A 27433-nucleotide genomic window follows, 5' to 3' on the forward strand; every position below is an offset into this window, starting at 1 on the left:
TGCAGGTTTTTCACAATTTCATGATCTTTTTATATATTTATAAGAGATTTATTGGTTGATTGTGTATTTGCATGAGGCCATATTTATTTATTTAATTAAATATTTATTTATTTAATTATGGACAGTATAGGACTCTATATTCCACTAGTGCTACATGCAGTTCTGTCAGGTCACCTGGGGGTGGAGTATGATAATCCAGTCTCTGCACCAGCTGATCCTTGGTGTGCTCTCTGGGGTTCAGGTCAGGTGTGCCGCAGGAAATCATTCATTTTCACAGATCTAAAAACAATTACCATCACCAAAATGTCAGCTCTGTGTCTATCAAAAAAGACTCAGGTTTCATGCTGAGTAGTTTCCCAACAGCTTCTTGGAGCACTGCAGTATAAATACACTGGATCTCTCAACATCTTGCACATCTGTTATAAGGGGGGTGAGGAAAACTTTTGACGGTAGCTCCTCCCACTCGTGGCGGGAACGTCAGGTTTCTAAACACACTCTTGGACAAACGTCAAGCAGCGATTCTGATGCGTGTTTAATCAAAAGCAGAGGACATGACTTGTGAACAGACAATTGATTTAAATGAAGTTCGTGGATAGAGAAGGGGAGGGGAGGGGGCAATCCGCAGCACAAGCCTGTGCAGAACTGGGGCCTGTGATCCGTATGAATCACGGATCATCCGTGCATCATCCGTGGGTTTGGGTGTCAGATAGGGATGGGCGCCGAGCCCCGGTATTGAACGAGCCCTGGGGCAACATTCTTCAAGACCGCAGTATCATTAAAGATCTGACCTCAACGGTTCTGCTATCTGTACTGGAGAAGTCGCTTTGTTGTGTCCCACAAGATTCAATTCAATTTTATTTGTATAGCCCAAAATCACAACAACAGTCGTCTCGATGGGCTTCGAAGTAAAACATGAACTCAAAAGGATCATGAATACAAAGAGTTCAATAGGAAAACACTAAAATGAACTAACAAACTGACTAAGTTATACTGGCATCCCTGCCCTTAGACCCCCCTTCGCTGTAAGGAAAAACTCCTAAAAACCGGATTCCGGAAAAAACGAAGAAACCTCAGGGGTGCCCACATGAAGGAGGGATCCTCCCCGAGGACGGACAGGTGATTTACCAGAACTCTTAGAGAAGAATTAACTTATCTAAATCTACAACTACATATATAAAGTCCAGCAGACGAGCTTCATCCGGCCGTGGTTGGGGGGACAGTCGAGAGTCGAGCCGTAGACAGGAACTACAGCCAGGTGTAGCCAGCAGGAGCAGAGATGAGGTACTCAGTCAGGTAAAGAGCAGAGACGAGGCAGAGGCAGGATCCACAGCCAGGTGAAGGAGCAGGAGCAAAGGCGAGGTAAACGGTCAGGAACAGGAGCAGGATGAGCCAACAGGAGTCTGGAAGCACTCCCACTCCCCAGGAGGGGAGAGGAAAAGAGGGACAATACATGAATCGCACTGCACCAAACAGAGGCATGGAGAACTAAATGATAAATTATGATCAAGAATAGAGGAGAGGAAGGGTAGAAGTAGATGAGAAAAGAGGACAGAACCCCAGTGCACCATAGCTACCCCAGCTTCAACTTCTAGCAGCCTTTTAAAACAAAAAGTTATTGTTATTAAGTTTAATTTAAACAAATTAACATTAAGTTAAATAATCTCTGACTACTAGCTAGTCTGATAATAAGCCGTTATAAAGATATAAACGTTCTCTGCCATATTTAACTCACCAAGTCAGTCAATTTTCCGTTACTTAATGATAATATCAATTCCCCTATTCTCGCTGAAGAGGGGAGGTCTGTCTGGCTTTTTGTGTGCACTGGGGGGTGGGGCTGTTGTTCAGACAGGTAGAGAGAGCAGGCAGGAGGAAGACAGCAGCGTGAACATGCGGAGAGGGCGTGTCTGCAGCTGTGAACGCCGACCAGAGTCTGTTATGGGATGGAAAGTTTTTCTGGAAAGACAGTCAGTGGTGATCTCGTAGGGGACACATGAGTGCCCCCCAAAAAAAATAATTTTATCCCACTAGACTTAGACCACCAATTTCCGCGTAAAATGAATTAAATTTGTGTTAGGGCGCCCCTACTATCCTGTCATCTTGCTGCTACAATGACCGTATGTTGTGCTGTCTGTGTAGAACACGCTGGAGGGACGGGGGGGGGTCGAACGCGGGGGAAAACAACAAACAGGTAGAGAGGCGGGGGCGGAGCTTAGACTCACTGCTTATGATTCCAGACCCGCAACAAACTAACAGCTGCTTCCTAATAAAAAATAGTTGTCATCCATAAAATCAATATAATTTATTGGGTTCACTGGATTAAATAAATAAACAGAAAGGCGTCTGCTTCAAAGTGAATTTGTTTCCATCATCTTAATTCTGGGTGTTTGACAGACGGAAAAGTCTATTCAAGGTTGTGGAAAATGGACAAAAGATCAAAGAAAACATCACACTCATAAAGACTAAAAATAATTAAAATAATCAAATGAATATCCTAAAAGCATTTTGAATCCATACAAGTATTGCCAAATGAACTATTGTGATATATCGGCAAAAACATTTTTTCTAACACATCTAGTGTTGCGGCTCCCTGTGCTTTCATCTTGGTGGGAAACTGATCCAAATGGCTCTTTGAGTGGTTCAGGTTGCTGACCCCTGGTCTAGCACATCCACGTGCATTCCAGGTTTGTATTGGAACATTACCATGTATAAAGTAAAATGTTATGTTAAAAAATTAATGTTGTTGCATGATGAGGAAATGAAATACATCATGTTCTTATTTGTTATTTATTTATTTATTTATTTTTCGTCCTCAAAAGGTATCGATAAGAGAATCGTTAAAATACCGGATTGATAAGCAGTATCACTAAGAGTAATAGTATCGTTAAGGTTTTAACGATACTATTACTCTTAGTGATAGCGTCAGACCTCGTAAAAGGGAATAAAATAGTGAAGCTCAGAGCGATGAGTTAGTCCGGCATCAGAACCACTGCTTTTCACTACAACTCCCATGATACAATGGGTTAATGTGACGTTGTCTTACTGGGCTGCTGGTAACCGTCATGAAAAACAACAAACGTAAATGTCTGTTCTAACAGTTTGTAACTATTCCTGATAAAAGCAGGAAAACAGTTTAGTTTTCCCTCAAGTTTATACTGAAGGATCATCAACAGTCAGAAATTCCAGATTTTGGTCCTCTTTAGAAAAGGAACAACTGTTTTCTCATAATGTCTGGATTGAAGAACAAATTCAATTTCAAACTTTATTTATGTTCCAATCACGGCCTCACCATCACTTTGTGTGCTTGGTGACATGAGTGCCATCGATATAGAAGAAGGATTAGCATCTATCATTTTCATAACTCTTTGTATTGCTAAAAAAACTATTTTAATAAATTGGAAAAACAAGAAAAATATAAACATAAGTCAACACAGAAATCTGTTGTTTGATCATGTCAGCTTGGAAAAAATGTCAGCCCAAAGTTCAAGTAACTTTGAAAGAATTCAGTCTCTCTAGTCTCCCGTGGCTGACTCCGTGACTTAGGGGGTGGGGGGCCTGGTCGTCGCTGCTCCTTGCCTTTTTGCCGTGGTTTGGGGTGGGGGTCGGGGCGTCCGGTGCCTGGCGGGGGCGGTGGGGGCTCCGTGTTCGGGGGGTCGGGTCCGGTGCCTGGGTAGGGCGGGCTGGGGCGCGGCGTGGTCCTCTGAGCTTGGGTGTGGGGGGCCGTGGGGGTGGTGGACTGGCTTGGCTTGGGGGGGTGGTCCCTTTGCCTGTGCTGGGGGGGGTTGGTGGGGGGCCCTGCCCGGGGGGGGGGGGGGGGGGGGCAGCGGCGCTGGGCGGGCTGCCCATCTACACCTGGGGCTGGGATCGGCCCTTCCCTGGCTCTGGGACGGGACAGGACAACCCTCTTGGGGCCCCCGGTCGCTCTGGGGGTCATCCGCTTCGGCTGCGGGGTCAGGGGTGGGGTGGGGTCGGGGCTTGTCGGCCCTGTCCTGTGGGGGGCGTTCTGGGGGGGGGAGGGGGAGCCCCCTATTGGTACGGGAACTTGGGGGGTTGACGGGTCGGGGTCTCCGCTGAGGTAATCGGCGGTTGCCCCGGCAGGTTGGCTGCCTCGGTCCCGTCGAGGCATGACCAGAGCTCTTCTAGGGCCGGCGCTTGGGTGGGGGGGGGGGGGGGGGGGCAGGTGGCTGGACTTGCTCTGGGGGGGGGGGGGGGGGGGCGGAGCTTTCTGGCTCCTCTCTCTCTGTGTGGGGTGGGTGGTGCTGGGCCTGGGGTGTCTGCGCCTCGGGGGATGGGGTCCCTGGGCTGTGGTGGCCTGGCCCCTATGCTGGGAGAGGGGCTGGGGGACGGCTGTTTGACCACCGGGGGGACAGTCTACCAGCTGTCCCCAACCTACTCCCTTCCTCATATAACCTCATATTAGGGTGAAGGGGTGAGGGGTTTAGCCTGCGATGCGCCTTGGGGGGGGAGCTACTTGGCAGTGGTACCCCTCCCATGGTTGCCGTACGGAGTGGGCCCCCCCTCTTTCGGTTTTATTTGCACCTTAGACATGTAGGGCCCTTGGTAGGGGGGGGGGGGTGCTTGGACATCACTGCCAGCAAGCAGCGGATGTCCTCCTAGCACCCTACCTGCCAATTTTAACCGCACCTTAGACATTTAGGGCCCCTTGGTGGGGAGTGTGAGGGGACACCACTGTGAGTAATCAGGAGATGTCCCCTCAGTGCCCTACCCGCCAATTTTAACTGCACCCCCCTTAGTACACACACCCCTCCCCCCTCAAAATACACACTCCAATATAAAACACACACACATGCACACACACACCCTCACAAACACACATGCACACACACACATTTTGCAAGGAAGGTGGGACCTAGGACCATCTGTCCCCTGCCCCTGGGGGTACGGGTCCCTTGGCGACGGCTGCCGTGTCGGCCCTGTCCTGTGGGGGGCGTGGTTATATGAGGCGGTACTCTCTCCGCTCGGGGGGGGCGGGATGTTCACATTACACCTGAGCCGGGGGGGTGTCCCTGTCCCTGGGGGTGGGTTCTGGTCTTTGCCCCTGGGCGCTGGGCCCCGCCAAACTTCCAACAGTGGCCGAGCCTGGTCGGGCCATGTTTACAACACCCCCTGTGGGCCCCCCTTTTTCCCCGGGGTGCTCCCCTCCAGGGTGGGGGTGGCTGGCCCCTGGAGTGCGGAGCAGGTCTCCCTTGGGGGGTCTTGGCTCGTACCTGGGGTTGGGGCGGGGGGATGCCCGGAACTCCTAGGTGGTGATGGGGTGCTCGTCTGGGGCCGTGGGTGCCCTTCTCGGGTGGGGCCCTGCGTTGGGCTCTTCCGGCTCGGCGGGGGGGGGCTGCTCTACTGGTTGGGCTAGGGCGCCGCTCTCTTTCCCCTGTGCTTCCCTGCTCTCTGGCTCTGGGGGCTTCGTGGCGGTCCTGCTGGTCCTGGCCTGGGTGGCGGATTTGGTCGCCCGGGGGGCGGTTGTCCCCTGCCTGCTGCCGTGTGGTGTTGGAGGGTTTCGGCTGCCGCTGCTGCTGCGGCGGGGTCTGGGTGTGGGGGTGGCTGGGCGCTCCTCCTCCTTCTTTTCACATTCCACCATCCATTTTAGAAGAACATAAACACTCACCTGAGCACTGGTGTTAGCTCACCTTTGCACTAATAGTTTGCATGATTGAATGAATTAAAGATTTCACACTAGTTGGTTTAAAGGCATAGGTATGCGTGTGTGAACACTATCTGTTTTGTGTACATGTTGACATGTGGACATTTTTGCAGCTAGCAGGTGTGTTGATAACATTTCAGTGTTTGTGTGGACAGACCCCGCCCTTTTTTACTACATTTGAACCTTACCATAATGATAAACAACCAGTAAACCTGTCTGCTCTATGCAGCTTCATGGTCTTATCCCTCCCCCCCACTATCACCATCCCCCCCCCCCCCTCTAACATCCCTCTCTCTTTTTCCCTTCTTTCCTTTTCCGTCCGGTCCAACACCAAAGATTTTCAAAAATGATTGAAATTAATAAAGTTTGGCCTCAATTACAAAAGGGGTTTATTCAGATATACCTCTGGTTTGTCTGAAGATTAATAACCCCTCTTGTTAAAGTAAAATATGTCCAACACAAGAGGCCCTCAGCTCTCATCTGTCTGCCTAGCTGTTGGACAGGACAAGTTGAAAAAAAAAAAAAAAAAAAACTTTATTTATTTTTGAATAACCGGAAGTTATGTTTAAATAAGGTGCAACAACAAAGAGAAGAAACAAGATTAAGGTGAAGTGGCCAACAGACAGATTGAATTCAAATGAAACAATTTAATAACCAAAAATAAATACAACATGTTTGTTAAAGTCACATTTCTGATTTAGACAAAAGAAAAGCTAATAAAACTTTAGCGTGTTCACATTTTTCTGTTGTTAAAATGAAACTTATAAACATAATGTTGGTCTTTTTTGTCTAAAATCTATCCAATGTTGACCTAAATGATTAATGATGATAAATAGAACAAACCTGTATCTAATCAAGTCTCCGTATAAATGCACCTGTTCTGTGATCGTCTCAGAGGTCCGTTTTAAGTGCAGAGAGCGTCAAGAAGAACAAGGAAGACACTGTACTGTTTTGGAAAAGGTTAAAGCCAGATTTGGATACAAAAAGACTTTCCAAGCTTTAGACATCCCAAGGAGCAGTGTGCAAGCAATATTGAAATGGAAGGAGTATCAGACGACTGCAAATTTACAAAGACCAAACAAGGAGAAGTGTGATCAAAGATTCAGCCAAGAGGCCCATTTTCACTCTGGATAGAAAAACATCTGACAAAAAATCTGTCAAAGCTGAAAAATCTTGAGAGACAAGCAGAGTCTACAAGACAAACAACTAAACAAGCACATGTATTGCTGTAACTAGATGCTTTGCTTTGAGCGTGCTCCTGAACCGTACAGCTCCTTTGTTAGCTTTGTAACTAGCTGCTGCATAATTTGTATTACTTTCATTTTTTAGGAAATAGCTAAATAAAAAAGAAAGTAAGATGAAGTAAGCAGTGAAATGTTTTTTATTGTATTTTTAAACGGCCCACAGTTGTCCATGCATACATAAAGCTTAGCCCATTCATCTCATTCTGGCACTTCAGTCCATCTCGCTTCCCTCACCAACATAATTTTACGCTCCAGTTCTTTATATTATAATGATATTTTTTTTGACTAATGCAAAAATATAAACCTCATACTGATAGTGATCACCTTCAAATTGTGATCCTGCAGGTTGGTGATCATTTCCGACCTGAACTAACTTAAAAACCCTCTCCAAGGAAAATTCTGTTTTAGCGTGATTTTGTGACATTTGTGACAAATATCAACAAAATTAAGCTCAAAATTGCATTTGTGAGTATTTTTTATTAAAACTATTGTGAATCAGGAGCAGATGAAAAAATGCAGTTTGAAGAAGACTGAATTTATTATGTAGACAATAGCTGGGTGGGCCACAGTCTCCCTGCTCCGCTCCATTCTGATGCATCCACTTGCAGACAGATAGATCCATGAGCGTCTTTGTTTTCCTCATCTGAGCTGGATCTAAACTGTATGGCTCCAGTATTGCTCACCATTTTTGTTGCACCGCTACTGTTAGCTTAGGGTGTGTATTGGCAAGAGTCTGGCGACACGATACGTACCCCGATACGCGCCCCACGATACGATACAATATCGTACCAGAACACATTTTATTTTCTGTAATATGACTTAGAAAAAACTCTACATCTTCCATTGTAATAAAATTGTCAAATTCTATTGATTTAACGATCAAAATGTTAAGCACTGCAACTGTATTTCATACACATAAGTTGCTTTTACCCAGGCAAATTTGTAGTGCTTTTATTTTGGTAACTTAAAATATTGAAAGGTAAAGTCAACATTGTCTGATTTCCACAACAAAATTTATTTCAGAGCCCTAACCAATAAGGTTCTAAAGTATGATTGAGGAAATAAAGTGCTGTTTATTTCCAATATTGCTAACTCTAGCCTCTACAGTACTTTAAAACGGAGTGTGAAACAGGAGCCTGAATGGTACTTCAGAGATAAAGGGGGGGAAAAACACTAATTCTTTTTTTTTTTTTTTCTCTTTTAATAATAATAATAATGAAATAAACCCACCCAAGTGAACCCATTAACCCCTGCTGTGACTGCGGTGTCGACCCCCGGGGGGCCAGGCCACGCGCCAACTACCGGCCACGGGCGAAACACCGGCCATGGGCAGACGACCCCAGGCCCCAGAGCCCCAAGCCCCCCCCCCAGCCCCCACCACGGCGACCAGCCACCCAGCACGGCACCCGGCCGCCGTTCCCGGTCAGCCGCACTGCCTACCCCGCGCCCAGAAGGCACCCGCCCAGGAACCCCTGCCAAGTTGCCGGCAGAGTGTGCGCCCCCACCACCACCCCACCCAGGCAACCAGAGCCCCGAGCCGGGAGAACGACAGGCCCGGCAGAGCCCACCCCCCCAAACCCACCCCGGCCCACCCAACCAGCCAGGACCCGGCTCAATCTATCACCATCCCACCCCTACTAGGTGATGTGACCAACCAGCTGGAGCAAGGGAGAGTCTGAAGCCGACAGGTTTTTTGTGGAGGACATTATCTCTAAACTAATATGCTCTGACATGAGGTTTCTGTAGTGGTTGATGCTAAGATTATTTTTAGATTTCCAGTTTAGGAGGATAGTTTTCTTTGCGATACATACAGCGGTGAGAACCATATAAGCCTTGTTAGATTCCATGTTGATGTTATTCAGGTCACCTAATAAGCAGAATTTGGGGCAAGCAGGAATCTTATGATTAAACCAGATTGATAAATCCTCACAAACCTTACGCCAGAATGATTGGACAGGTGGACAGAGCCACAGGGCATGCAAATAGTCGTCTATGTTGTTACCTATGCACTGTGTGCATATAGCAGACTGATTGAGACCCATTTTAAATAACCTCTGTCCGGTGTAGTGATTTCTGTGGAGAATCTTGTATTGAATAAGTTGCAGATTAGGGCTTTTGGTCATATTAAAGGCATTCAAACAGATCTGTAGCCATAATTGATCACTAGAATTCAATGATAGCTCAGACTCCCATTTTGTCATGGGTAAGTTAATGGTTTCATCTATGTCTGATAACATCTTATAAATTTTGGAGGTGAGTTTGGGATTTTTAAGGTCCATGAAATGTGTTACTGTAAGGGGAGGGTCTAGGTCTATTTGGGTCAGGCAGTATTTAGTGCTTATAGCTGATTTGTCATGGTTTTGAGTTTGTTGTCTTGTTTTTCGTCGTAGTTCTTGTTCTGTCTTGTTTTCTGTTTCCTGTTTTATTTTGAAAAGTCCTGTCTTGTCGTGTCTGTCTTGAGTTTTACTTCCTTTGGTCCCCATCAGCCCTGATCGTGTCCATCTGTGTCTTGTCTGCCCTGTCTGTATTTAAGTCTTGTCTTTGCCTTCCTCCTGTGCTGGTCCATTACCTTCTGCTCATGTTGTTCACTTCTTCTTGTCTTGTCTCCATGTTTCATGCCACGCCACGCCAAGTAAGTTTTTGTTTTTGTTTTGTAATCCTGCTCTGCAGCGCCTTTTGTTTGTTGTTTTGCATTAAACTCCCTTGTCCCTGAACCGTCTGCCTCCGCCTCTGCTACTGGGTCCAACCGGCTCTCGAGCCTCCCCCCGCACATGACATGTTTTAAGCTGCTGATATTCTAGAAATTTGTTTATATTAATTCCATAGGTTGAGGATAACGTTGAGAGGGACATAAATTTTCTATTCTGAATTATATGCTGGAACTGCTGGATTCCTTTGTTCTTCCATGAAGCAAAATGAATCATGTTTTTGTTAATCAAAATGTCAGGGTTATTCCAAATGGGGGTGAGTTTACATGGAAATAATGTGAGTTTTTTTTTTTTTAAGAAAATCCCAGCAGGCTGTTAAGGATGAGCTGATGTTTAAACTTCTGAAGCATTTGTGTTGTTTAATTTTAGAACTGAAGAAAGGTAAATTAGAAATATTTAGGTTATCACAGAGATTTTGTTCTGTGTCTAGCCAGGATTCATCTAGCACACCAGGATTCAGCCATTTTTGTAAATAACACAATCTGTAGTAGTAGTCCTGGAAGTCTGGAAGGCCTAGTCCTCCTCTATCTTTAGGTTTTTGAATAGTTTTTAAACTGATCCGTGGGGGTTTACCTTCCCAGAGGTATTGGGAAATGAATGAGTCTAATGATTTGAACCAAGTAGTTGGAGGTTTGGAAGGAATCATTGAAAACAGGTAGTTAATTTTTGGGAGAATCATCATTTTTATGGTTGCAACTCTCCCGATTAGAGAAATGGGTAGAGTTTTCCATCTAGTGAGATCAGCCTCGCTTGTTTTAAGTAGTTGGGTGTGGTTTAGCTTGAGTAGATCAGAAAGCCTAGAGGAGATATTTATACCTAAGTACTTTATGTTGCCTGTTTGTATTTTAAAAGATGACGGATTTAGATAATTGCAATTAATTGGTAGAATTGTGCTTTTAGACCAGTTTATGGAGTATTCTGAAACTGAGGAAAATCTATTAATTAGGGAGATGATTTGGCAGATGGAAGATTGTGAATTTGGAGTAAATAGTAAAACATCATCTGCATAAAGACTTTGTGTTCTAAATTTTTGGTTTGAATGCCTTCAATGTCTCGACTTTGCCTAATAGCAGCAGCTAGAGGTTCAATAAATAGTGCAAATAAAGATGGAGATAGTGGACAGCCTTGTCTGGTTCCTCTTTGTAAATTAAAGCTTGGAGATGTTTGATCATTTGTTCTGATACGAGCATTAGGAGAGGCATATAATATTTTAATCCAGTTAATAAATGATTTTCCAAAGCCAAATTTGTTCAGGGTGGCTATTAAAAATTTCCAGTTGACCCGATCAAATGCCTTTTCAGCGTCCAGTGACAAAATGGTTGCTTCTCGGTTGTTGATGGTTGTATAATCTATGAGGTTGATTAATCTGCGCATGTTGGTAGATGAATGTCTACCCTTTATAAAACCTGTTTGGTCAGGATGTATTAGAGAAGGAACTACCTTCTCCAGCCTTCCCGCCAAAGCTTTGCAGATTATCTTAAGATCTGCATTAATCAGCGATATGGGTCAATAGCTGGATGGTGATGTGGGATCTTTCCCAGGTTTCAGAAGTAAGATTATATTAGCAGAATTCATATTTGGAGGTAGATAATTGTTGTCCTTAATTTCTATTGTCATTCTGAGAAAAATGGGAGCTAAGATTTGCCAAAACTCTTTATAAAATTCTGCTGGGAAGCCGTCTGGTCCTGGGGCTTTTTTAGTAGGCATGTTGGTCAATGCTTTATGTAGCTCTTCTTTAGTAAGAGGGGACTCCAGGGCTGTGATTTGTTCCTCTGTTGGTCTAGGCAAATCTATGCTATTGAGAAAACTGTTGATGTCATTGTCAGAAGGATTAATTTGGGATGAGTAGAGAGATTGGTAAAAGTTTTTAAAAACTGAATTTATTGCAGCTGGATCATGTGTTGCATTTCCTATTAGGTCTATGACTGATGAAATAGTTGTCTTCTCTTTGTTTATTTTGAGTTGATTTGCCAAATATTTCCCAGATTTACTACTGTGATCAAACCTCTCCAAGTGTAGTTTCTGTAATAAAAACTGTGTTCTTTGATTAGTTATTTCATTTAATTCATTCATTCTTACTTTCCTTGTTTGTTGTAGAGTTTGTTCATCCGGAGAGTTGCTGTAGGTTTCCTCTAACAGTCTGATTTTTTGCTCTAAATCCACTAGTTTAGAGTTTTCTTTTCTTTTTTTGTGGGATGAGAAGGCGATTATTTTTCCTCTCATGACTGCTTTCCCGGCCTCCCATAAAAGGCACGAGGAAATACCTGGGTGGTCATTATTTTGAAGATATGAGGACCATTCTTTAGCAAAGAAGTCTATAAAGTTAGGGTCTCTGAGCAACGATGTATTGAACCTCCAGCTCCTTAATGAAGGTGGTGATGTTTTTTTTTTTTAAGAGTCAGGGAAACTGGTGCGTGGTCGCTGATAGTAATGGGGTGGATCTGTGCTTCCGTAGCTATGCTCAACAAGGAGCTGTTAACCAAGAAATAATCTAGCCTGGAGAATGATTGATGAACTGTGGAGAAAAAGGTATAAGTTCTTTTCGTGGGGTGGAATAAACGCCAAACATCACAAAGACCAAAATCCTCCATGTACTGTTTAACAGTGTTTGTGGATTGCCAGATTCTAAGATTTCCTGTGTTATTTAGCCTATCCATCTCTGGATCTAAACACATGTTGAGGTCACCTGCAATGATTAGCGATTTGTCTGTATGTTCAGATAGCGCAGAGAAGAAGGAATGAAAGAATTTAGGGTCATCTACATTGGGGGCGTACACATTAGCTAAACACAGCTGCATATTTTGAGTGGAAAGAGTGACTATTATAAATCTTCCTTCTGGGTCTATGACTGTACTAGTTTCTGTGAATTTAATTTCCCTATTTATCATAATTGTTACTTCTCTCTGTCTAGAATTATAACAGGCTGAATATACGTTGGGAAAATCTGCTGTGGCGAGAATATTCACTGAGGAATTAGACATATGAGTTTCTTGAAGAAACGCAAAATCAGTTTTGAGATCTTTTAATTTGCTCATTATTTTCAGTCTCTTCTCTCTGGTTCCAGCTCCGTGCACATTCCAAGTAACTAACCTTAGGGTGGACATGCTGCTGTTGAGGTGAATGCTAGAAACTGTATGTTATTGATGGAGGCAAAAATGAGTGTATATGTACACATAATGGTGTGCTTGATGTTGCTATGAGGCTTAATGTGTAATGTACAGTGCATGTGATGTAATGCTGGACATCCTGAGTGTCTGAGTGTGTTGTGCAGATCAGTACTATTGTAGAGTGGCTGGGTTATGTGGCAGCTTAGGTGAGGGGGAGGGAATAGTGTGTGAAAAAAGAAAAAAGGGAAAGGAGTGCAGAGGGGGGGATAAATAAGGAAACAGGGAGGGTAGAAACAGAACAAACCTATCATGAACAGGCTTGAAGCTGCTGAGGAGACTGGTGGTGATTTTACCTTAAGTGGAAAACCTTTATGCCCCGTGAGTTATGCCCAGTGTGTCACATATAAGCATAAACTAACACATGTGCAGAGAGTGTAAAGGGTGTGGATACATATCTGATTTAGAAGAGCCAGGGAGTGGCGTTTGGGTCGCGGTGGAGCTGTCCGTTTACATAGAGCCGGTCCACAGAGATGACAGCGCGGGCCCCTTCATTCAGAAATTTCTTCCTGATGGGGAACAGGATCCTTCGACGCTCCAAGATTTCTCTGGGGAACTGGTCATCCATCCTGAAGTCGGTTCCCCGGAGCTCCCTGCCACGGCGCCTCACCTCTTCCTTCTCCTTGTGAAGGACAAACTTGGCCACGATGGGTCTGGGCCTGCGGTTCCCAGGTCTCGCTGCTCCCATGCGATGCACACGGTGAAAGTTTATGGTTTTAACTTTTTCCTCTGGAAGCTTTAGCTGGGTTTGAATAAAGTTTTTAATTTTTTCCTCAGCGTTTTCTTCTGGCGTTTCTGGTATTCCCATGACCACCAGGTTATCTCTCATGGATCTTGATTGAAGATCCAGAATGGACTCCTTGATCTTCTTATTTTCTTCAGAGAGTCGGCTCATTCCATCAGTGATGGACTTTACCGACTCCCTCAGCGCTGAATTCAGGGAAGTCAGGGTTTCCACTTGTTTTTGGGAAAATTCTAGAGCATCCTTGATCTCTTGAAATTCCCGGTGAAGAACTTCCAGGAGGGAAAGACGGCTGTCGAAGCTGGATAGTTTTGCATCAATGCTAAGAAGCATATCCCACGCGTTAGATTCAAACTCCGTCTTCGGTCGAGAAGCTCCCGGTGATTCTTCGGGTCGGCTCCGCTTGGTGGGGGCGGCTGGCTTGGCTGACTGAGGGGTTTTTCCCATGACGAGACGCTCATATTGCTCGTCGATGTAGCTTGTCAGGCTGTCCAGATCCTCCTCGCTGCTGCAGCTCTCCAGGACGTTCGGAGTTTACTTTGGAAAAAAATTCGGGGGGGGAATGATACTGGGACGGTGTATTTATCCCAAAAAAGAAGAAAAAGAGAGAAAAAATATATTCCGCTGGCTTGTTTGTTGTTTTAGTTTCCCAGGATTAAATCATCTTATTTTCCACCAGGTCTCGAGCCGGTCCGCGTCACAGCGTCAGGCTAACGTTTTTCGTCATGCTAACGTTTTTCAAAACACTAATTCGTTACAGAAACAATAAAGTGTTATGACGATGCAGCAGCATGACAGGATGAAGGAGACAGTTTAACCCTTGTGCTATCTTAGATGACCCCCCCCCACCCTTGCATTGACATGTTCTCCCTACCATGACAAAGGTGGATAAAGGTGGAAAGATTTCATGTAATCCATGCTCACCAGTGAAGATCACAAATCATTGAAGAAAAAAGGTTCAGCACAAGGGTTAATGTGGCAAATATGCTTTGTTTGCATGGAAGTAAAACTGTCATATAACTGTCATAGCAACAACGTTGCACTTTTTTCAGAGCGTTGCTCACATCACATTGCTGTCCAAGAAAACAACACTGATTTAATTTTTGCTGAAAACAAAACATAATCATAATTAAAAGACCTTTGGGTGTCTCAGACTGGCAGATGGCTGGTTCCACGTGCAGCAGGTTTATTAGCACAGACAGGATGACAGGTGTCAAACACAGCTAACAGTCCACAGAGCTAAAGCAGGGTATAGGGCAGGCAGAGGTCAGACATGTGCATCACAATATCATGGAGCAGGCTTATAATAGTCGTAGTTCAGGGGCAGCAGGCAGACAGAGTGAGTTAACCCTTCTGCTATCCTAGGCACTTTAACATTAGGAGTTGGGTCATCTAGACCCACTAGACAGTGCTCTGAACCTTTTTTCTTCAATGATTTGTGATCTTCACTGGTGTCCATGGATTACATGAAATCTTTCCACCTTTATCCACCTTTGTCATGGTAGGGAGAACACGTCAATGTAAGGATGGGGTCATCTGGACCCCATAGGATAGTACAAGGGATAGGAGATAACGCTCGGTATGTTGGCAGAGTGGCACAAACAATACTTTGCAAGTCTAATGTGGGTGATTGACAATGAGACTCAGGTGAGCTGCATCCAGGAACAGTGCGCTGGGGCGGCTGGGATATGTGTTAATGATCCAAGGATAGCTCCCGCCGGTGACCAGAGGGGGAGACAGAGCTCTGACACTGGCATCACTTTCATAATAATTCAAAAGATGATCGGAGTAGCACTTTGAGCTTAAACACTGCAAATACTCAAACATTGTGTTTCAAAACAATGGCTTTCCACATTACAGTATCTTGCTGTTTTTATGATTATATTTGTGTTTTGCAATCTAATGTAGCAGCAAAAAGATTACAAATGTCCTTTTTCTATGCCACATAGTGCCTCTTTAGTGCTTAAAAATCTTTTTCACAGATTCCTACATTTCTCAAGTGGGAGGCTTGATATTGTGGTTTTAGTATTAAATGACGGTGGGGAGGAATTGAGAAGAAAGCCATGCATCATGTTATTCCCTGTCCCAGGCAGGGGGGGTCCTCTGTGGTCTGACCACATAAAAGCCTTGTTAAACATTCATCTTCCATTCTAGCTGTCATTTTCCAGTCGGCTTCTACCCTGGGAGACCGACATCTTTTTTATTAGGCCACCAACATTTGCTACAGTGGTTCTCAAAAGAGGTTGAGCTAGAATATAAATTCTCAGAGCTCTTTCTTGCAGTTTGTCTGTCTCTGTCCTTCTGTCCAGTTTCCACTAGTGATGAGAAAGGAAATTACTTATTTTAATTGCAGATTAATACACATGTTCTCACTAAAAAGCTACCGTATTTATAATTTTTGAGAGGATTTGCTGTGCTACTTCATAAAAGCACTTAAAGGTCAAAATAGGGCTTGTCAAAAAAAAGGCAAATATCAAATCCAACTTCATTTCATGGATTTGATTAATTGCAAATTTTGGTGTTTTTTTCAGTGAAAAAATGTTTTTTTTTTCTCTATGCTGAAAAAAATGTTTCATTAATTCTTTTTTTGGTGTTAAAATCACTAGTTATGTTCAGATAGTTTTTTTTCACAACAAAGCAGAATATTTTAATTGAATTTTAACAAAAACGTCAAATGTTGTCAAATTAAAAAAGGATTAAAATTGTAAATTTGATGTGCAGCCTTGTGTTTTTCTATATAAAATGGAATGTTTGGAATTGTGGAGACATTTTTGAAGAATATACTTTCAAATTAATCACAAGCCAAAAATATTTACAAATGTGAATTTGTTTTTATTTAGAGCTAATAATTCAACAAGTGATGATTTTAGATAAAAGTTTATCAAACAAGAGTTTGATGGTTTTTTTTCTTTTCAACTTTTTGTAGATTTTCTGAGTAACTGATGAAAGATTGATGAACGTTTGGCTTTAGGTGAGGTTTTTCTGTCTTCAATTTTTTGTCATATTTCAAAATTAGCTTTTAGGTGAACACTTAAGGTCAATGATTGTCTTGTAAGAAGTAAAAAAGAAATCCCAAGAAAAAGTTATTAAAAACGTTTTTTAGGTGATAAATAAAAAGGGAAAATACTACTTTTTAGGAAAGTTGGTGTTTTTAATCAAGGTCCAAATGTACTTATCGTGCTGCCTTTTTGTTGTTGAATATCCATCAAAGTTAAAAGTTCCCTTGGTGTGTGCAAAGTGTGCTTATCTGCAGCATCCCCAACCCTTTATCTCCAGCTCTTTCCATGTCCACACTCTTGAAATCTTTTGTGTTGATGATGCGTAATTACCAGCAAATGCTAGTAAGGTGAAGCCTGATTAGTCTGTGTCAAGGCTGTTGGCAGGCTTGACATGAGTGGCTGCCTGTCATGACACTTAAATCCTCTGTGTCCGTGTCTCATTATGGGGAGACCCCTGGAGGCGGAGTTCACACTCAACTTTCCTCTGTTGCTTTTTTTCTGACACTGCCCAAACACTGACATCTCACAGTGAGCCTGGCAATGTCTGCAGAGACAGAGCGCTGAAACAGAAGCTTGGGGATCTGTCTTCAACTCGTGCATAACCTCAGTCGTGCTTGGCACAGAGCAACTCTTGCAGCAGAGTGGAAGTCCCAGTTGTGTGTGCAGAACTGTCATGTCTGTTTTGAAGATACAGGCAGTGACCCACTGAAATAAAAAAACATAAAATGAAATGCGCAAAGACTGATTTATGCCTTTGCTACAACTGCTCTTATGAGCTGTTTGCAGGCAAAAATATGGGCTAACCTGTGCAAGAAATACCGGAAGCAAGCTTAGAATAGTTGTAGTTTAAGCGGACACTTGTCTTAAACGTGTAGATGGACTTGATCTCAGCCTTTTTAAAATTATAGACCAGAAGTGTCAAACTCCAGGACCGTAGGGCTGGCATTCTGCTGTTTTTCAGAAACCCAGCATCCCGGAAACGTGCTGCTGATTACCTGGATTAAGTGTTTTTTGAAAAGTTACAATGGCAGGTTAGTTGGAAAACATGTAGGACACCGGCCCTCAAGGCTTCAGTTTGAGACCTATGTTGGTGGAGAATTGGTAAATGGCATATCATTTTATAGCGCTTATTTCCTTCTCAGAAGGCCCAAAGCGCTTTACAGTCCCAGTCCCATTCACATACACACACTGATGACGGCTTCACTGCCAAATCTGGTGCCAACCTATTGTGACTGGGAGCAATGTGGGGTTCCGTGTCTTACCCAAGGACACTGTAGAACATGGACGGACAGGGTGGGAACCTCTGCATCACAGCTGCCCCTGTTGAGCAAAAATATTCATGCACATATTTTCTGCTGGCATGCTGCAGACGACAGATTGTAGTGAGCAGTTAGGCAACACATAAGGGTATGTAAGATTGAAGTAGGTGAGACACAGGCACGTTGTACAGATTTTTAATTTCGTCAATCCTTCCTAAACATGCGCACTGTGCAGTTAGTGCTGTTCAACTGATAAGTGCACGCCTGTTGGGCACAGCTTGACTTTTGGAAATTAGACAATTAGACAATCAGAGTGTAGTTTGTGTGGGCGTCCTACGCACACTTACATATCACCCCGTGCATGCCGCATTTGAGCTCAGTCAGTAAGGAGCCAGTGACATTCCAAATGGTTTGTCCTTTCTATTTTTTTTTGTTTATGATGTTATGCTGCTTCCGAACAGACGTGTTTTCACAGTGGAGCATTTAACCAATCATATTTCAGCTGTCCTTTGATGCCAGGCACAGTCAGAGCTAAAGAAGCATTCGGTATCCGTAGTAAAGGCCATCATTGTTGGTCATTCATTACTTTCAACCAATGGGATTTTGAGTTGGTGTCAGCAGGGCCTTCTAGGAGGCTTAGAGAGCGTTTACAGTATTTAGAACTTCTGATTGGACAGAAGTTTTAGGAAGACAGTAAAAATTTCCCACATGCAGCCTTGTCCAGTTTGACACAGAGCCACAAAGCACTTTTTGATCTGTCTCAGTTAAAAACAGAGCTGACTGTAATATATCCATGGATGATTTTGCAGGAAAGTCTCCCACTGATCTCCTTGACTGCCTTCATCAGGAAAATCTAAGTGAGATTGTGAGCAGGTGTACTGATTTGTGTGTCTGACGCTGACCATCTCTGTGTCCACTGTGTTAACGGACATTTTCAGCTCTAAAGCCAATTAAAACATATGCAACAACAAACCAGGACAGACTGGGCTCTCAGCACTGGCCTTGATGGAATAGAAACTCGATAATCTACATGACAGGCAAACTGTTTTTGAGGAAAGAGAGAAGGATGGATTTTGTCTTCAAATATTTCGATTTTTTTGATGAGAAAAATGATAAATATTATAATAAATAATGTTCCAAATTTGTGTGGTTATTTTCAATGTTTTTGGGGGCTGTAGTTGCATTGTTTCCTGTTTTTTTTATTCAGTTTATTTAGAGGTATTTATTGTGGGTACAGGAATTTTCAATATGCAATGCAAAGCTCGTTTCTGCATCCTAAAATGGTTCATAAGGGGTTGAATGATTTAAATGTAGCACTACTGAAGGTCCAGGTGTGTAATGCATAGTCCGCGTCTGTATTTTGTATTTACCAGTGTTACTATCAATAAGTTCCAGATTAAATAATTCATCAAACATCTTATAAAGAGCACATTGTCACCTTTTTGCCCTCATTATCTGACTCTTTGAAATGTAAAGCTGTTATGGGCTGTGTACACAGTGAATATAATCCCTTGAAAGGCTCTGGAGCATTTTGATTAGCAGATCAAACCATCTCCACGAGTCCAACAGCTATGTGTGTATCTGATAAACCTCAGAGCAAGAGGTTATATCAGAATATATGGCACATGAACTGTGAAATGAATGCTTTGTCTACCATTTCCCCCCGTGCCGGGTTAAAACATTAAATAGAATCACTCAATTATCAAGCTCACCTCAGGTCATTGAGATTCACCGACTGCCTCGCTCTGCCAGTGTCATTATGAGAACTTTGGCAGGGCTAAATTATATCCTTATCTTCCCCCATCCTGCTCTTAGATACAGATCAGCAGTCATGATGAGATTAGATTTTCTTTGTCCCCCCTTAAGCCTTTTTCTTGTGTGTTTTTTTAAGACCCCTCTTCTGTCACTTGCTTTAACTTGATTATGGAAGCAAAAAAACTCATAAACACAGATATGACTTCAGACTGCAGTGTGATAACCTGCTCTTTTAATGTGCCTTCCAGCTGCAGCAATAGTTTGAATTGGCATGCTTGTTAGCGCACTCTGTTTTGGATGTTAAACCTTCTCACAGTGAGGGGAAAAAAGGAATCTCTGTGGTTAAGATATCTCCCCCGACCAGAATGAATATTTATAATCCACAGAATTTACATTGATTGAGTTGCATCATCTTGTTCTCATGTGTCTTTTCTTTTGTTCTTTTTTTTCTTTTAGGTAAGTGGTTTCCGAGACGTCCACCAGGAGACACAGCAAGGAAAAAGGAATAAGCGTGCAGCATTTTGTGTCTGCATGTGCCCGAGGCTTTCTGTCTCACTCTGCATATTAAGTGGTGGCACTGAAAACACACGGAGCATGGGACCAAGGCAAACAGTCAGGGAGAAGCTCACATTTGTCTTGGGTTGTGACACCAACAGACTCTTTTGATGTCATAAGTGTATGCTGAAACAGTAGGATTCAGCTATGTAATGCTTTTAACTAAACATGATATTCTCGTTTTGTGTAATCAGTTGAGGTATTTGTGGGTGCCCAAATAATGATAATAATTATAATGGATTGGATTTATCTGCGCCTTTCAAGACACTCAAAGGGCTTACAACAGGGGTCTCAAACTTGCGGCCCGCGGGCTATTTGTGGCCCCCAAGATGATATTTCCTTAATATGAAAGTTTAATCTCAATGCATCCCGCCAGCTTGTATGAATGAAACTTGTTCAGTGTTGTGCGTGGAGCTGACGAACCAACCAATCACAGTGGGGTTTATGACTCTTGGGGGTGTGACATTGAACGGGCTTGAAAGCAGGGGAGCATTTAAGGCAGGACACCTGACAGCCCCCTCCCCAGAAGGGCCGCACAGACCCGGAGGAGGGTTAAGGTTATGGTTACGGTTAGGCGCGCGGCGGGGTATCAACTCCAACCAAACGGTTCTCGCGCGCGGCTGTCACTGCAGCACACCGCTCCCGCAGGAGATGGTCAGCTGAGGAGAATGAATGTCCCACACATACATGCGAGACAGCTAACGGGGCTTGAACTTTTAACACATGCGAGCAACAACAAGATGTAGTCTTGGAAACACTAAAAATACGTGGGGAAAATGCAACGATAGACGTGTTTGAGATGAACCAGCACCTCGCCTGGATCGTTAGCGAGACAGGCCGTGGGGGGGGGGGTTAGTTTTAATATGCCTCTCCCCCTTAGTATGATCTGTGTTGTGATATCTTTTATATTTATTTTAAGGTTTTGTAATGTATGTAGCCTTTTTTATCAATAGGTATTTAAAGTTATTTTAATGGATCATTCAACTACAAAAACCGTCAGGACACATTATCCACAATGCATTGTTTTGTAGTCCAGGGCGGCTTGCGGTCAGTGCAGAACTTAATTTTCAGCTGCGTTCGCATGGTTGGGGCCTTGTTCCGCCCCTTTCTGGTGATATTTCCATGATGATTGACAGGTGGTGTTGGAGCAAAAACATGTCACACTCCAGGGGATCTGCGCAGCATTGCTTCCATATGGGTGATCTCAAACACGCTTTTCGTGCACCTTGGCTGCACATATTTGGTGTCGCCAATACGAATTTCCATCTGTTTTGGAGCTTTTCTCTGATCTCAGGAATCTGTAACGATTTTTCTGATCTCCAGTGAACAGCGCCCATTCTTTCACTCACCTTAGTTTGAATTCAACTATGAAAATATAGGAGTGGCTGACTGGCTGGTCTACAAAAACTTGTGACCAGGTTATAAATATGAAAAAAGCCATAAGAAAGAAAATCCAAAAATGGTTTCTGAATTTTTTTTCTCCTTTACTGATTTGTGGTTTAAAGAGTAAACTTAAAAAAAAAAAAAGTTCAACTCAAACTCAAAATTGGGAGCACATCTTCTCTGACTTCTCCACCTTAAATTTCAATAAGTCCAAGTCCAGTCCAGATTTCCTGACAATCATCTTCATCCACACTGAGCGTCTCAGCTGTTTGGGAGGAAGTGCTGCCAAGTGTCCATCAGTAAGAAGAAGACAAGAGAAGCCGTGTTCAGAAGAACCATTGATGGAGGTTACAGAACTGTAGAATTGGACTCTTCTTTTGGGTTTAATAGTTAGAATTCAACAGTGTTAACTGAACTGTGTTAATAATAATAATAATAATAATAATAATAATAATAATGGATTGGATTTATCTGCGCTTTTCAAGACACCCAAAGCGCTTACATTGTGTCCATTATTCATTCACTCCTCATTCATACTTGGTGATGGTAAGCTATGGTTGTAGCCACAGCTGCCCTGGGGCAGACTGACAGAGGTAAGGACGTTTAAATTAGAAAACAGTAAATATAGAAGACTAAATAAACAGCAATGTATTATTGATTTATTTATTGATTGATTTTTTTATTTGGGTATTTTCTTTTCTTTGAATGAGAGCTTTACAAGTACATTTTGTACAGAAAACAGTTAATAATAGAGTATAGTTAATGGTATAGTATATGTTCAATACAAATGTATTGGATCGCAGACACTCACAAGATGCGTGTGTGCGTGGCTTACACACGCTAGACCCCTGGCCTACATTGTGTCTATTATTCATTCACTCCTCATTCATTCTTGGTGATGGTAAACTACTGGTGTAGCCACAGCTGCCCTGGGGCAGACTGACAGAGGCGTGGCTGCCAGTTGGCGCCTCTGACCATCACCACGACATCCATACACATTCACACACCAGTGGAGCCACACTGGAGGCAGGAACGGTGAAGTGTCTTGCCCAAGGACACAACGACAGTTGACTGGGGGGAGTAGGGATTGAAGCACCGACCAATCGATGATTGGCCAACCTGCTCAACTGCCTGAGCCACTGGCTCCCAGAAGAGGTCAAATGAGTAGTGTTTTTATTCATTCAATACTGCTTATCTAAGAATATAGAATGAATCAATAATAGTGGTAGACAAAGTATTTATTTAAAAGTAATTAAGTTTTAGGCAACTTAAAGTAACTACAGTGTTTCCCCACCTATTCGCGTTTCAATATTAGAAGTTTCAGAGTTTTTTTTTCAGTCACGTGACTCCTCCAGTTCATCACAAAAACTTAATTCAAGAAGCTTGTATGACACTTTTGCGTCAGAAGGAGGTGCTGTAAATTTCTGAGGAGCAGAGATAAAGATCACCTCAGCCCAGCAGCTTCCTTGCTGGCTGCTAAGCAATATTTCACATCTATTTCCACCGGTTCCTGATCAGCTGTCTCAGAAGCGGCCAGAAAATATCCTGATACGCTGAGGTAGATAATCGCGGAGAATACTTGTCATCGGGATGAACAAATGATGGATAAAACCAGCCTCCTCTGGAAGAAGATGACTTCTCACAGTTAATTGATGAAGGAGGAAGCACTGACTCCTGGTTTTGAGGGACAGAGAGACAGCTTGACACTCCAAATGTGAGTTGTAAAGTACAGTACAGTCTATTTCTCAGAATAAAAAAGAGTGCTTTATGTTGAGCAATATTTAAATGATCTTTAATGAATGTTTTACAAAGCATCAGAGATGTCCAGAAGGGTTGTTGATGAGGAAAGATTGGTGACGGACATCTTCGGCCGTGGGGGTTGGGGTTCTCCGTATTCGCAGGTACCTCTGGTCCACAAATAAGGGGGAATACTGTAATTAAATGTGTCCATGAGGCACAAAAAAGTCCATGCACCTCTATAAAGGTTGATGAATTACCTCCAGATCTTAATTGGGAATTATCGAACAAGTCCCTGCAGTACTGATGATTGATTTTTATTTAAACAAATTCCACAAAAAAGGTTTTGTTCTATCTAACATATTTCAAAGCTGAGTCGTTGCATGTTAACTGTTTTATTTGTAGTTATAGATCCTTACTATAATTATTATTTTTGAGCTGTAAATTTACCTCATATTCTCACTTTGAGGGAGTCGGTTGCAAAAAATCTGCCCTCAGAATTGTATTGTTACTGTACAAACCTATTAAGCATTAGTCAGACGTATTTTAGTACGAACAAACCATATAAGCTGCAGTCTCAGCTCAAGTGTTTGGCTTAGTCTTTTGTCAGAGGTCCCTGAAAGACCCACTCTGATGAAAAATCTTGTTTTTGGTGTTATTAACACAGGTTCTTGTGGCATTTGTTCTGATGATGGAGGGCACATATAAAGAAAATTAAGCTTAAAATTGCATTTCTGCATATTTCTTTTTTCAAGTTGATGTGAATCAGGAGCAGAAAACTTTTTTTGAAAAAAGGCTTATTTGTGACAGAAAATACACCGGGTGGGCCATAAGCCCCCTGCTCCGAGCTCTCTAACAGGGAGGGGAAGAGGGTGGGTTGCTCGGGGCAAATGGTCCCGCCCACAACTCAGAGGTGAAATTCTAATGAACTTTTGCCGTTCTGCAGAAACTATGTCCTAGAAAATGACAAATTGTTTTTAAAATCCTGGCTAAAAATGCCATCATCACAATTAAAACACCTTGTGGGAACACTTTGACAACAGATCAAAAATAATAGCTTGGTATTTAAGTGCCCTCTGTGATTTCTAGAAGATTAAATGTTGTCACACATGACATACACATACATGTAGTTTATCTTCTGTCAGATAAATGCATCTAGACATTAAAGAAAAAGCCAGTGTGATGAAAACATCCACCACGCTTCTCTTCTCAAAGGTTCCGCATCTCCTCGTGCTGCTTTTATTAAGAACACAAGTAGGAGGTCAAAATTTCAAGACAAAGAAAAAAAAGTTCATTAGGGGCTGTCGTATAATGACCCATTTGGTGGATTCTAAGTTCAAACAGTATTACTTATCAACTGTGTCATAAAACCCCCTCATCCTAGCTGGGGATGAGAAACAGATGAATGAACACACAACTGTTGTCTAAAAAGGTCAATCTAAGTTATCATTTAAAGAATGATAACAATAAAACAATTTCTTTCACATCTTTTTTTCCTGTTTGTTTTTTCTTGATTTGACCAGGTTTGTTTCCCTTTAGGACCAAATTCTCTAGTGTTATGTGTAGGCCTGACTTCTGCTCAGCTGCCCTGCATTTCTGTTTGATTAATTGTCTGCCTATTTAAGGTGTGTTTGTTTCTGTGGTCAGTGTCGGAGCGTATTCTGTTCAGTGAGCCTTCAAGCTTGTGTTTCCTTTGGCATTAAACCCCTTCTTCTGGATATCCTCCTGTTTCGAGCTGTTCCTGCCTGCGCCTCGGTTTTCTCCTCTACCTAAACGTAACATCTAGTGAGACCATTACATCTGTAGAGTATGAAATATGACATATGAAGTATGACATTTCCGGTTCCGGGTTACACGGCAGGACGCGTGGCGTGCCTCTCTGCGAATACAACTATCTTCAAATTACTTAAAAGGTTGATTTTCCCCAAAAAAGAGAGCTGACCATGCCCTCGAAGAAACCCCAGGAATACGAAGACCTCAAAAAGACTCTTGACATTATTCAAAAAACGCTGAAAAGTTTTATGGAACAAGTGTCGGCTAAGCTAACGCCACTTTGGGAAATGATGGAAGAGTTCCGAAGATTTCGGGGTCAAAACGAGCAGCGAGAAAACCGGGTCGAGATTCTGGAGAAAAGACTGGACGATGTGGATCAGCAAGTAAGGATGAATAATGTCATTCTCACTGGATTACCAATCAAGCCTCGAGGGATACTGACAGCAGGAGCAAGCACTGCTAATGCTAGCGCTAGCGTAGCTGGCAGTGCTAATACGCCGGAGATCGGTGCAGTGTCTTTGGAGCAGCAAATACATTCATTTCTCACATCTAAAGGGATTTCCCTGGATCTCAATACCATAGAGACCTGCCACCTGCTCCCCAGGAGAAAGGAGACGGATAAACCAGCGATCCTCATCAGGTTTGTGAATCATAATCACAAGCTAGCTCTGATGAATCAAAGGAAGAATCTGAAGGGATCTGCTGCTTATCTGAACGACCATCTGACCAGAAGGAATGCTGAAATCTCAAAACATGCACGGCTTCTCAGGAAGCGTAAGCAGATTGAGAACACTTGGGTTAAAGGCTGCAGGATTTACGTCAAACCACTCGGTCCAGAGGACCGGTCCAAGGTTTTGGTTGTGAGCACCATGAAGGACTTTGAGAAGTGCTTGACCACGGTCGTCTGAAACAACATGGAGTAATAAACCAAAGAGCCAAATAATTTCAAGAAATATGACACGTGGATTCATCACTTTCTCTGTATGTCTGACGTCACCTGAATAACAGCAGAGTTCTGACCTGCAGACAACTTGACCTCAAATTTCACCGTCGCTGATATCAGCTGAAGAAGGATATGGACCTGAATCTAATGTCTGCAGTCATAACATTGAAGAGAACTATTAACTGTTTTGAACCCATAAGAACGGCTGTTATCAGTAAAAGAAGAAATTCCAACCTTGGACAATCGACAGCTATGGACCCTTTTTACTTTTCCCCTACAGCATTACTTTATTATAAAAAATAAAAAAAAAATTAAAAAAAAGTAAAACAAATGATTAATCACTTATTGAAAATTGTTAAATTGATTGACTTTTAATGATATTACTTCACTTTCTCCAAAAACTGATAAATTGATTCAAAAATCTTTCCTAATGTAGCATAATTTTGCACGTTTTTATCTTTTGATACTTGATGAAATTTTGCTATGAAAATTCCTGAAACAGTGTTGTCTATTTTACTGATATAGTATTATGTTTTATTCATATGAATGACTTTTATAAGTAACATAATCTGCATATATTTCAGTTGACTGATCTGCATTTGCCATGTTGTTTTCTAAAATAATTATTTTTGACGTAATACTTAAGTAATTCATCTTTGTCATGTGCTTTATCGATATCTTATGATTTTTAATTCTGTCTGATAAAAACTGGGAACCGGATATTGATAAATCATGTAATAAAATGGTTATAGTATAACGGGGTGGGATTATATAAGTTCGCTTCCTTCCACTCCCTTTCAAGCAATATTTATTAATATGTCTAATTATCCTAAGTATGATGATTATATTGCTGTTGTGTATTATTTCTACTTAATTGCTTGAAATAAACCATTTCAAATCAAATCAAATCAAATAATACACGAGATTCCGTCCATGAAATGGAAATAAATTGTTTCATTTATAACTTACTTCATTTAAATCACAGTATACATTATTTTCTTAAACAAATAGGACTTGGTAAGTAATCTAAATCTGAATGAGGCTACTGTATTTGTCCAATTGGAGCTAAAAAGAGCTTTTTGATCATGATGGTATGAAAAGATTCTCACCTTTTTTCACTCTATAAGGTTCACTTAAAATCCTTATTTTTGTGTTTACAAAAATGAGGCCTTACATGTGGATTAACTTTGATTGTGCTTACTAATGTCAAAGGAATTTTGGGAGGTAACTGGCGCTTTGTCAAAATGTTAGTTAGTTTTTTTTAACGAATTGCAAAAAAGGGTGGGTGTCATTGTAAATATGCTAATGTGTCGGACTGTGTGTTTGTTTTTGTGTTACTAACAAGTAGTAAGCCTGTTTACAGTAACGTTTTTTTTAGTGTTATCACTCTGTTTTTTGCGCTAACATGGCTGACACTTCTAATGTGGCTAAAGCTTTGAACAGGGCAAACGCATAGCATCTTACAAACAAGTTCTAGAATTATTGTGAAAACAGTTCAAGTCTGACTGCCACAGA

At 42.4% G+C, this 27433-nt stretch overlaps 1 protein-coding gene and 1 long non-coding RNA gene across 2 annotated transcripts in view; both read left to right on the forward strand.

Moving 5' to 3' along the window:
- LOC144996873 (uncharacterized) overlaps positions 1-26236 on the forward strand; it is a 248637-nt gene extending 222401 nt beyond the window's left edge. The window contains exon 3 of the long non-coding RNA XR_013659656.1: positions 19984-26236. This is a non-coding gene — a long non-coding RNA (uncharacterized LOC144996873). The remainder of the gene's footprint in view (positions 1-19983) is intronic.
- The window catches only part of lsamp (limbic system associated membrane protein), an 834470-nt gene that overhangs the window by 233593 nt on the left and 573444 nt on the right, over positions 1-27433 (forward strand). The gene's annotated exons all lie outside the window — the stretch shown is intronic.

The sequence above is a fragment of the Oryzias latipes genome, chromosome 13 (assembly GCF_053564925.1).
Source record: "Oryzias latipes strain Hd-rR chromosome 13, Olatipes_Hd-rR_3.1".
Classification (NCBI taxonomy): Eukaryota; Metazoa; Chordata; class Actinopteri; order Beloniformes; family Adrianichthyidae; genus Oryzias; species Oryzias latipes.